The sequence below is a fragment of the Lynx canadensis genome, chromosome C1, assembly GCF_007474595.2.
Source record: "Lynx canadensis isolate LIC74 chromosome C1, mLynCan4.pri.v2, whole genome shotgun sequence".
NCBI lineage: Eukaryota > Metazoa > Chordata > Mammalia > Carnivora > Felidae > Lynx > Lynx canadensis.
The window spans coordinates 63693692-63706583 of NC_044310.1; the positions used below are offsets into that span (position 1 = coordinate 63693692).

Genomic DNA, 12892 nt, shown 5'->3' on the forward strand with positions numbered 1-12892 from the left:
TAGACAGGCATTCTGTTGTATTTTATGTGCATTTTTGATTGCGTACATCTTTGCCAAATAATTATTATTGTTTGTATTTTGACTTACACAAATGGTATATATTACATTTTATCCATTTCTTACTTTATGCGCTATCTTTTAAAGTCTGTGTGTGTCTCTAACTCTGGGCTGTTTCATACTCCATGGTAGGCCACCTCTCCACTTTCTCCATGGTATACACACACAGGTCGCCCACTCTCTGGATCTCCCTTCTCTGAAATCCCTTGGTATTCATTTACCTTACAGCTTAAGTATATGCTGGGGTTTTTTTAAATTTTCCTATGAGTGTTTCTTGCTTTCTTGTTGTCTTCTGTGTAGCTCCTTAAAGATCAGGGACCACCTCTTGTACTCTTCCTTTCCCCACTACACCCATCCCTACCTCTGTAGATCTTCTTTGGAACTGGGTGCATAAATGGTGCTCAATAAATCCTTGTTTATTTAGTGAATTGAATAGTGTGACTCCATAAGGATAAGTATTGTCTCTTCCTATTCATATCTCCAGTGTCTAAACTAGTGCCTGACACGTTGCAGGTGATCAGGAGATTTGTTTGAAGCAAATGGGTATCTTGTCTTTCACATGAAACAAAGGAATATGGAATCATGGGATACACAAAGGTCAAGATAGTACATTCTAGTTTCTAATCTGCCACCAACTAAGTATACAACACCTGGCATGTCGGAGAACTTCTCTAGGTCCTGGTTAAACTGAATGATTTCACGGATCCTTGTTCACTCTAACTTGCTAAGCTTCTGTGGCTTCACTAACAATTTTTCAAGTAAGAGAGTCTTCAGTATGAAGTCACCTGCAAGGAATACAGAATAGACATACTCAAGACAATAGAGCATGGAAGGGGTAGAGGTGAGAGAGCAATCTTATGAGTTCTGATCTTAGGCTCCCAGAATGATTGGGAGGACAAAATTCTTGCCACCGTAAAGTGATTAGAAAAGTATCTAACACATGGTGTGCCTATGTGGCTCAGTCGGTTAAGCGTCCAACTTCAGCTCAGGTATGATCTCACTGTTCTTGGGTTTGAGCCCTGCATTGGGCTCTGTGCTGACAGCTCAGAGCCTGGAGCCTGCTTTGGATTCTGTGTCTCCCTCCCTCTCTGCCCCTGCCTCTTCTCTTTCTCTCTCTCTCTCTCTCTCTCTCTCTCTCTCTCTCTCTCTCTCAAAAATAAATAAACATTAAAAAAAGAAAAGTAACACAAAATAAGTGCTCTATAAATCTTTACTATTATTTTTATAAATTTAGGAAAATCTACTAGCCTTTGTTACAATCTTATGTCTGGCATTTGCAAATCTGGACTTCATGCTTATGTGCAAACAAAGCCCCAGAAATTCTAGTGTCATTGCTGAAATTAATAGTTTTCTTTTATAGTACAGTAATCACCAGACAACAGTCTGATTTCTTTTAGGCCCAAACTGTTGTCTTTTTGGTAATGGCCAAGTTCTAATTTTCATGGCTTTTGTAAAATGAAGCAAAGGAGTATTATCCTTCAAGATCATGTAGCAGCCAATAAAGATGTTAGGACAAGAATTCTGAGTTTTGTGTTTGCTGTCTATCAAAACAATAACTGTTTTTCTGTAGAGCAATCACTTGGAAATGGAAACAGAATATGAATGTGTTAATATCTTATGCAGATGTTATTTTTTCCCCTTAGTAGGGAAGAAGTAACTAAATAATCTAATTTGCTTTCTCTTATCTTTAGGGAAGTGAATTCAAATACTGGACAAACCATTATTAAAATTCTGAGCAGCTTTTAATGCATGAGCTTGTTTTTTGCTATAAGGCTCCTTTTTCTCTAGGTCAAGAGGTAAAGCTATTTGTCTAAAAGAAAAAAAAACATTAAATAGTATTGGTGATGGGCTACAGGTTTTATAACTTAACTATATTTGCTTCATGAGCAAATATAGCATTTAATAACTATTTTATTCTACTGTTACTGGACAATAGAAGTCTTAAACAGCATTTCAGTTTGATGCTTTTACATAAAAATCCAATATGTGAATTTGTCTGTCATCTAAAGGTTAAAAAAAAATCAGGTAAAAATACAAAATGGGAACTGGGAACTGCAAATGAACTGGAAATCTTTAACCAAGGAAAGATTAAAACTTCTACTCAAAAAGTTGAAGAAACAGGTAAAATGACCCATTACAAACAACATAGGAAATAACTATGAATCATTGGTTTGAGAACTCAGAAACACTGGAATAAACTACGACTTACACGGTGAATGGGGAATTTCAAAAAACACTTTGTCTTTTTGGTTTTGTTTATTTTTGTTGTTGGTGGTGTTGGTGGTGTTGGTGGTGGTGATGGTTTTGGGTATTTCTGGATGCATAAACTTAATTTAGGAGGGTACCAAAAATTTGTATTAAAGTAAAGATGAGCTGTGTTCTAATAATGTCTTTCTGTTTTCTCAGGTAGTTCTCAGCTAAAGCTGCCATTTATTTCCATATGCTGTAAAGTGAAATAAAATATACGTCTTGGGGGTGCCTGGGTGGTTCAGTTGGTTAAGCGTCTGACTTCAGCTCAGGTCATGATCTTATGGTTCGTGGGCTCAAGCCCCACATCCAACTCTGTGCTGACAGCTTGGAGCCTGCTTTATATCCTCTGTCTACCTCTCTATGTGCCCCTCCCCAGCTTTCTCTCTCTCTCTCTCTCTCTCTCTCTCTCTCTCAAAAATAAATAAACATTTAAAAAAACTTTTTTTTAAGATATAGATTTTGCATAGCCAGGATGGATTGCCATGAAAATTAAAGGAGATGTGTGGAAGGCAATCTGAAAAATCTAAAGTTCTATACACATATTTGTTTCTGCTGTTATTGTATTCAATAAAAATCAGAACAATGCCTATGATGTATCAGGAGCTACTTTAGGCACTGATGATTCAGAGAAATGATAATACTGATCTTTTCTTTCAAGGATTTATGATTATATTGGGGAAATAGAGAATGTCAAATGTATTGTAAGTGCAATAAAAGAGACAAGCCAGGTGCTTAGAACATAGAATGAGATCCCTGACTAAGTTTTTAGAGTTAGGGATGTCAGAGAAAGTTAAGGAGAGGAGAAGAAGGGAGTCCCAGGTGAAGATGGCATGACTGTAGCCTTGCGTTGAAAAATAGCACAGTATATTCCCAGTCAGTAAAAGGATCAGTATGACTAGAGCTTAAAATATCAAGCAGAAAATAGCAAAAGGTGAGTCTCAAGAGACCAGATCATAGAAGGCCTGTATATTCGGTTAAAGGTTCAGGTTTTACCCTGTTGGTGATGGAAACCCGGTGAGGCCAAGGCATAACGTAGGCACTCAGGGGGAGTACAGGAGGTTCATTCGAGGGTCAGGGAGAGCATGAGGAGGATATTGCTGTAGTCCGGGTGAAAGTCTGTGAGAGCAGGAACCTAGGCAGGGGGAATTGGATACAACAGAGAAGGCAAATCTGAAAGAGTAAAGAATGGCAATGTGTGGTGATTAATTTTGTGAGCACTGGTGAGGATGACCCTCAAGTTTATAATTTGACTGATTCGATGATTTGCAGTACAATTTATATACAGAATACTGAAGGAGAATCAGGTAGAGGGGATAAGATATATGTCCATTTTTTGGCCATGTTTATCTCAACATTTCTATAAGACATTTGATTGAAGGTGTCCAAGAGGCAATTGGATATATGGCCCTGACTTGTGAGCAACAGATCTGGGTAGGAAATTCAAATTTGTAAGTCATAAGCATAAAAGTAGTAGTTAAAACCCTCAGAAAAAAAAGGTAAAGACGGAAGCCTAAGAATGCCAGCATTGAAAAGTTGGGCCAATGAGAAAGCCAAGAAAGATACCAGGAGACAGTGAAATGGGGTCTGAGGTGACCCAGGGCAGTGTCATGTCACAGAGGCCAGAAGAGTAGAGGTTCAGGAAAGTGGTAAGATCCAAAGTGAAACCAAAGCAATGAAATCCAGTATAGGGACTTAAATCCTGTAAATTTAGAAAGCCATGACTTTAGGGGACCTTATTGGAGCAGTTTCACTACAAGGTGGCAGGAGAAACCTAACTGCAGTCAGTTGAGGAGTGAATCTGGGGTGAGTGAGCACAGTCTTTCTTTGCAGAGAATTTTGGATGGGAGGAAGTAGAGGGATAGGATGGCAGCTGGAGGAAATTCTGAATCAGGACCAGGTTATTTTAAGAGCAGAGTTGTTGAAGGAAGGGTGGAGGTTGAAGAGAATGAACCAATAGTGGGAAAAGGGAAGCCTACATGGTAAAAGAGAAAAAAAATGATGTAGTGTGTTCCCAAGGAAAGTGGGAGAGGTGGCCCAGGCAGGGTGGGGTATCCATAGGAAAGGTTAGTCTTAAGCAGGAAGGACTTAAACTCTTAAGCCTCTGAGACTGGAAGGACAACTAGAAGGAAGAGAGAGGATGACTGTGGGGGAGAAGGAGAGGCAGGTCATGCTTCAAGGATTTAGGACAGAGTTCATAGCATTTAGTTACTCATTCACCTGAGGACCCATACAATGCCTTAGCAGATAAAATACCCTTCAGAAGTCCCTCATAATCCTTTCAGGGTTGCTGTCTCACCAGCCATTGAAACATTCCCTCTGTACCCTTGGTTCTCAGGCTGCTCCTCTCCCATCTCCATGCATGGGCTTTTCTCCAGTGGTGCTGGATACCCCCAACACACAGTGTTCCCCTTGGAATACCCATTGATTGTCCTCATTCAAATAAATTATAAACTATTTCATTCCAAGATATAAATATCTGACACCCAGCTAGCTGGGCCAACCTTCCCAGGAGCATTTGCCCTTTAGATGGATATTCTGGCTGTCAGGGGCCTTGCCTTATTAGACCTCACCCCTCCATTCAACCTTTCTTCCCACACTTCATCAATATGCATACTCTGCTCTCGTCGCACTTGTCTTCACTTTTTCAAAAAGTGAAGCACGTGGTATGGAAATCATATAGTTGGAATAACAATTAGGACAGTGAAGATTTTCTGAGTCATCCCCATTGTCCTACCTGGCAGGGGAACACCTGTCACTCTGTACAGGCAGCTCTGTACAAAAGGGTGCTGCAGCTTCTGATACAGCATAATCCAATATACACTACCTCCATTCATTAGAAGATTTAACCTACAGATTAGGAGTACTCTTTACCCCTTAGTAGGGGTACTTCCCCTACTACTTAGTAGTAGTACTTCCTTAGTAGGAAGTTAGGAAAATTTGAATCAGCGCTGCTTTTTAAAAATCAAGCTTACTGCTGTTTGCTGGTTAGTGTTACAATCACAGAAGCAAAGACTAAGCCATTTTCTCCTTAAAAAAAAAAAAATAGTGTTTTTCATTGTGCCCAAACAATCTCCAAATGAATAGAAGAAAAAAATGCCCACAGGCGCTCTTGGGCTCAGCATCATACCCAGATGCCTTAACCCCAGATCTACTAGCTATGCACTGGTAATAAAATATCCCAGTGGCTCTGGTCTCTACTGAGTCTGGATCTAGAAGGTACAACTTTATGATGAGGGGTACTGGTTTTAGAGTCAAACTGACTTGCTTCCTGACTTCACAACTCTGGGACATATCTCAGAGGGCTGTTGCGAGGATTGAGTGTGATCATGAATTTAAAGGGCTTAGCGTTCTTGCTAAGTACATAGTAAGTTCTCAACAAATGGAGGCTGCTGTTGAATTATTACTATTAACAATTTATGCTCTGATTTAAGAAACTGCCTGGCTTAACTGGCCTCAGGAAGAGGCTGGAACTGCTTTCTCACCCAGCTTCAGCTGTACAGCTGTAAAATGATGGGTTTCCTTTTAGGATATACCCACATGCTTACTTCTCTCTCATCACTGATGCCTACTGTCTGGAGTCATTAATGATTGGCCACTTAGGGTAATTGTTTCCCTGAGAACCAAATGTGCTTACATTCAGTGGCACCCACTGTAATGCAGTTACTTTTTTCCAATAATATTCATCTAGTAGATAGGCCCAAGATAAGTGAGGTCCATAATGATAAGCTACCTCCTCTTTGTTCATTTTGAAGAGACTCATTAGGGACAGTGGTCCTCAGCGTTAATGAAATGATAGCATCTAATTATAGAATTACAGTTATACACACAAGTGCCAGAATTAGAGGACTTGCCACCTAACAGGTAATGTCACTGCCTGCACCTTGCTCTTGTTCTTTAGGATGCCTCCACCTTGGTCCAGATCTCATCCTTTCCTTGGGCCTGTTTTGGGATTCAGCCATCTGCTGAATGCTGGTAAAAGCCTAAGCTATAAACAGCTTGCTTTTTGGTAGAACAACTCATGCCTGAGAAAGTTGATAATGATTTCAGAATTTCTTTTAATTGAGTTTTTAATTACAACACAGCAAATATCCCATTCATATGTAATTTTGACAAAGATGACAAGCAATTTCATATTCTTTGGAGATCATTTGACAAGTGTGGGAGCCTATATTAAATACCAACTGCCTTGTTTTTTGGACAGGAGTACCTGACAACCACTTATTCAGGGAAGATCGGGAACTGGAGCATCTGGATCTCAATAAATTATTTGACAGAACAATCCAAGTGCTATAACACAAGCTGCTACTGGGAATGTAAATCTGATTGGCTGGCTTAGAATCTCGTTTTTCTAATTTATAGCCCACATATTATGAATTGGGATACTGTACAGCCAATGGGTGTTTGGACAGGTTTTACCATAAATAATTTTTTTTCTTTCTTTAGACTATCAGCACAACAGATAAAATATGCAAATAAGTTCTTCTGAAACACAAAGCTTAAACTTGAGATGGGTACCATGATTCTCTATTTTTTTTCTCCTTTGGCATTCACTTAAGAGTTCCAGAGCTCCAGAACTACAATTAGACCAAAGAAACTGCTGCATGCCAAAGAGCAGAGAACCAGTCCAACAATGGCTGGTCCCTACTAGCACCTCCCATAAGTTTTCAAAGGTCATTTGTATGGCCATTACAATATCCAGAGGTCCCAGATGAGGGATCTTTTTCAACTACAGAGCAATAGTCCTCAAACTTTGGATTTTGGAGACCAGGAAAGAAATTCTTAATTGGAGCCCTACTAAGGTCACCTTTTTAGTTTACCAATTAAAGATGTGTAAATTTTTTTCCCTTTTCACTCATTTGTTAATTTGTGACTGTCTATTGAGCACATACTATCTGCTGCTACTAAAGTATGCCCTGGGAATGCAATGAAAAACAAAGCTAGATGTAATCTATACCCTCAAATATTTTATGGGCTTGGTGGGGGAGACAGTTATTGATAAATTATACTAATAGTTGTAAAATTCACATTGAGATAGGGACTGTGAAGGAAATAAATAAAATGGTTCTCTTAGAGCACGTAACACATGCATTTTATATAGACAGAAAAGGTCAGGAAACCCTTCTTCTTTAAAACGTGCTGGGACGGGGCGCCTGGGTGGCGCAGTCGGTTAAGCGTCCGACTTCAGCCAGGTCACGATCTCGCGGTCCGTGAGTTTGAGCCCCGCGTCAGGCTCTGGGCTGATGGCTCGGAGCCTGGAGCCTGTTTCCGATTCTGTGTCTCCCTCTCTCTCTGCCCCTCCCCCGTTCATGCTCTGTCTCTCTCTGTCCCCAAAAAAATAAATAAATGTTGAAAAAAAAAAAACGTGCTGGGAGAGGGTTGCCTGGGTGGGTCAGTCAGTTGAGCATCTGACTCTTGATTTCAGCTCAGGTCATGAGCTCATGGCTTTTGAGTTTGAGCCGCCGCGCCCCCCCCCCCCCCCCCCCCCCCCGTGTGGGGCTCTGCACTGGCAGCATGGAGCCTGATTGGAATTTTCTCTTTTTCCCTTTCTCTCTGCCCCTCCCCCCATTCGTGCTGTCTCGGTCTCTCACAAAACAAATAAATAAACTTTAAAATTCTACTGGGAGGTTTGGAGGCATCTTTGAGCTTGCTAAGTAGACACCATGAGCAAAGCCTACCCTGTTGAGTTAAAAACATTTATGGACAAGAAATTATCATTGAAATTGAATTGTGGCAGACATTTCCAAGGAATATTGCAGGGGTTCAGTCCTTTTTTGAATCTTGTGATAGATGAATGTGTGCAGATGGCAACTGTGGGCAACAGCACAATATGAGAATGGTGGTAATATGAGGGAATAGTGTCATCATGTTAGAAGCCTTGTAATGAGCGTAAGCAATGAGTGTGTTTACCAGAAGAAATCAGCTGCTTCTGAATATCCCCTCTCCATAGCACCTGTTTTACTACAATATAAAAATCAGGCCATGTGCATTTTCATATTGAACTTTTTTGTTAAATAAACTTTTGTAAGAGTAAAAAAAATAAAATAAACTTGTGCTTGGCTTCAGCAGGTCTCAGACTATACAGGGCCTTGTAGCCCATGATGAGGATTTTTAATTTTATGCCAAGAGTGATGGAAAGTAATTATTAAAGAATTTTAAGAGAGTCCTCTGAATGCCACTGGACAATGGATTGGAGGGCAGGAAGAGTGGAAGGAGTGAGATCAGGTGGAACAGAATGTTGGTGCTATAGATATGATTAGTGTGACAGCCATGTGATGGTGAGTCATTGGATTTGAGGGATATTTTGGAACTGGAACTGCTAAAACTCATTGATAGATGAGGGATGAGGGAAGGAAGAGAAAGGTATTGAGGATGACTGAATATTCCTGGCTTGAGCAACTTGCCATTTCCTATACCATTTACCGAGATAGAAGGACCAAGAGAGGAACACATAGAAGCAGAAAGGATCCCTTTTTGGGCTTGTTAAGTTTAAGGTGCCTATGAGATATCCAAAGCAGGCAGATATATGAATCAGAAGTTTGGAGACGTATTTTGCTGCTAGATACACATTTAGAAGTTGTCAGCATATCGATGGTATTAAAGTCATGGGAGTAGATAAGATTTCAGAGGAATGAACATTATGGAACTTAGAACATTCTGAGACTTGATACAGAAGGGAGAATCTTCAGAGCATCTTTCTATGAAAAGGACAGCATTTTAACACCCACAAAATAGGAAGAACATAATATCTGTTCTTTAAATTAAGGACATTTCATTGCATGAAATCCTCCCTCCATTGTCCTTACCATTCCTATTTTGCTTCAGATCAGTCAGAAGTTTGTCATGGAGCAGCCATTGCAAACCACTGCCCTAGAGTTTCTGTGACTGCCTTGGGTGGGAAGGACCTCATTTTGGTAGCAGAACTTCTTATCCACTCCCAGTTTCACTTGACCTCTTAGACTCTTCAGGCTTAAAAACACTTCTGGGGTTCACACGCCTGCATGGCTCAGTCGGTTAAGCATCCCAGTTTGGCTCAGGTGATGATCTCACCACGTGTAAGTTCAAGCCCCACGTTGGGCCCTATACTGACAGCTCAGAGCCTGGAGCCTGCTTCGGATTCTGTGTCTCCCTCTCTCTTGGCCCCTCCCCTGTTTGCAGTCTGTCTCTCTCTGTCAAAAATAAATAAACATTAAAAAAATTTTAATAAGTAAATAAACACTTCTGGGGTTTCTAAACCAAAGTCATCCACAGAGTGACTTAAGATCCTACCATATGACATCAGTTCCCTCCTATCCTGAAATGTAAAGTCAGTTACCACCTACACACTTTGTGGCATTCCTAAGTCAGAGGGCTACACTGTCAATTGTAGTGTAGTTATATGTGTGCATCAGGGTGAATTAACACTTACATAGCCATCTCTTCCTCCTGTCCATCATAGTATGGCACCTATCCCAGTGTTCTTTGCTAGTGGACCTAGTAAGGGTTTCTGAATTGTCTCATCACAATGTTCCAGACAGCCATGATCAATCAGATTGAATGTGGAAATTATTGTAATGATACTACTAGCAATAATAACCATGTATTATCATACTTGTAACTATTATTACTAGTAATATTCTTAACGCTTTGTGTCATGCTCTGCACTAAGGGTTGTCCATTCCTCAACTTATGTAAGCCTTCACCACAACTTAGAAGGTTGGTTCCATCTTACAGATGAAGAGGCAGAGGCTGAAAGATGGACTTCCCAGGTGTACATCCCATTATTGTTTTTACATTGTTTTATAATAACATGCCATTATCTGCAATGGTGGAAACTCACTGGGACTCCATACTTTTCCTCTTCAAACCCTCAGCACCTAACAGTGCTTGGCACATTTAAGGTGCTTGATAAATATTGAAGATGGTATATACTCTATAGTGACAGAACCCTTTTGAAGGGTGGTGGTTGTGTCTTTGATGATTTAGAATCTCTTGCAGCTTCTAGCATAATTCTCCATAAATATTTGGAAGGTCGAATATGTGGGTTTAAAATGGGCCGAAAAACTCCTGGAAACTAAGAAGGTTCTGACGGCACTGCTGGTGGAGGGATTACCACCAAAGGAGGATTAAGAAGATGTATCACCTAATGTGCTGTGGCGGCAACTGTGGGTCTGATTCTTACTGAAGCATTCTTATTCATGACCTGGGTGGAGAAAAGGAAGAAGCTGCTCATTTTTGGAATTCACTAATAATTTCAATTTGGAAAGTATGGTGAGCAGCTCAGGCAACAGAAATAAAAGGCAAACAACCTGGGAGACTTGAGGTATGTCGGCTGGGAATAGTAACTTTGTGAGCATTTGGAAAAGGCAAGGCAGTGCATTCACCTGGGGGAAGGGAATCCAAACACAGAGCTGTTCTCAGGGAAGCAGATGCCAGAGCACAGCGATGCCAAAGTAGGCCCAGGGGGCATAGTGGTCTGCAAATTAAATTCAGGCCAGCCAGGCAGTCTGGCAGAATGAAAGGGAAGGCCAGGTTGAGGCTGCCTGTGCAGAAGGGCACGGAATAACAGTTCCTCTGTGGACACTTGGAGCTGGGCAGCACCTGGCACCACACGCTCTCTTCCCACCACCTCATTACTGGGGAAGCTCAGGCAATTTGGAAGAAGAGCAGAGAATAGCAAAAAGAGTGAATGAATTCAGGAAAGGACGTGGATGAAAGATCAAAAGAATTAGATAGCTGTAGTTTAGTTGCAGAAAGCTAAAGGGAGGAGGAGGGAAAGGCCTGGAAACTCAAATATCCAAGTCTACTCTGAAATAACCAACTGGAAACTTGCAGAATACCCATCAAATTGAGACCTTTCAGATGAAAATGGACATTTTCTTCCAAGCCATGGGCTTCTTGCCTGAACTGGCACTCTGCCTACCCAGGTGCTCAGTAAATACTGTCTTGTAAAATAACCTTCCTTTGCCAGAAGAGTATAAGATCCGGGAAATAGACCAATAGGAAGCACATTAGAAAATCAGCCAACCCTTTCCACCCTTTCCTTAGTGCCCAGTGAGGACAGGATTAAAGGAACTAGATTTCTGTTGTGTTTTTCAAGTCAGACTCTTTTCAACAATGAAGTTGCCTCTTCCCATTCAGATAAATACAGAGCAAAATAGAAACCTCTGGAGCACAGGGAATGCCTAAGACACGGTTGGCTAGCCTTTGGTTAAATCCTATCATTGCAATTTCCTTTATGTCAAGGGGACTGGGGGGATGCTAATTTTTTCCCCTCCCAGGTGGTGGAGGAGGTGGGTAGTGAAAGCTGTACCTCTGAACTAAAGGTGGACTTGGTGGAGTTGAGTTTTAAAAATCCAAGTAGATGGATTAGGGGTTCTTTGTTTTATAGAAAGAAAACAGCAACTACCTGGCTGCTATTGAGTCTTTGTTTTCAGACCAACTCCACTGTTCTTAACCTGGAGCCCGAGATAGTCAAGTATTCAGATTCCCAGCCAGTTGCAAAGCAATCACACACCTGTTATTAAGCTCCAGCATCAGTGGGCTTCTTGCGCTCCTCAAACACGCCAACCCTCTGAAACCTACTGTTTCCCTCTCTGCTGGGCTTCCTTACCCACCCACTTCCTTGTCCCATTCCTGCTTTCTGCAGGGCTGGCTCCCTCTCATTCCTCTCTTCTCAACTTAAATATCGTCTCTTTTAGAAGGTATCTTTTTGGAGTGATTTTGCCTCCAAATAAGAGGAAATCGTGTTAATAGAGGCTCCAGCCAGTAGGAGCTAAAAAGAAGTTCAGAGTAAACAGTCCGTCCAAACCATGGCTCAGCTCTGACTTCAGGGACCGAGGAGCCCATTACTGTGCTCCACCCCTCACCGCATATGGCTTCCATCTGCATCATCTCAAGATGTCTGGTCCATCCCCAGCGTCACATCCATGCTGCAGACAGAATAATATACGAGAAGTAAAGGAGAGTGAAAGGCTTTTTTTCTAGTGATGCTCTTTTTGTGCAGAAAGGGCCACTGGCTCCAGAGACCCCTATGTCTAATTAGTTAGAACTGTGCCACGTGCAAAAGAGTCTGGGAAATCAATATTAGCTTCCCAACCTCTGTAGTAGAACAAGGCCAGGAAGAAGGGGGCACATGGATAACTTTCAGGTAGCCAAACTTCAGTGGCTGCCATGGTATTTGCCCTGGCCCTGCTTGGTTATTCTGTCTCATAATTCCCTGCTTCTCTTCATGGCATTTCTCATAGTTTGTAGATGTACATTTGTAATCCCACTGGAATATGATACATATTCTTTCTATGCCTGGCTGTTTTACCATTCTATCACCAGAACCTAGCTTTGTGCCTGACAAATGGAAGGCACTTAATAAATATCGCTTAATTCAAAGGCTAGTTGGCTGCTAGAAGAAAAGAGAAGCTACCTCTGAAATCATCATGTAATCACAACCTCCCAGGAAACTAGGATTCTGGCTGTCAACATTTGATTTTCACACAGATCCTTTTTTATTTATTAAAAAATATTTCAAATATAAGGAGATATGTATATGTGAAAGAAAATAATGAACATTCAAATACCTGCCACCCAGCTCTATCAAATTCACAGATTTTGC

General features: G+C 41.1%; 1 protein-coding gene and 1 pseudogene across 2 annotated transcripts in view; both read left to right on the plus strand.

Annotated features, from left to right (window-relative positions):
• The window catches only part of ST6GALNAC3 (ST6 N-acetylgalactosaminide alpha-2,6-sialyltransferase 3), a 535567-nt gene that overhangs the window by 438225 nt on the left and 84450 nt on the right, over positions 1–12892 (plus strand). The window lies entirely within an intron of this gene.
• LOC115521379 lies at positions 7968–8188 on the plus strand (annotated as a pseudogene).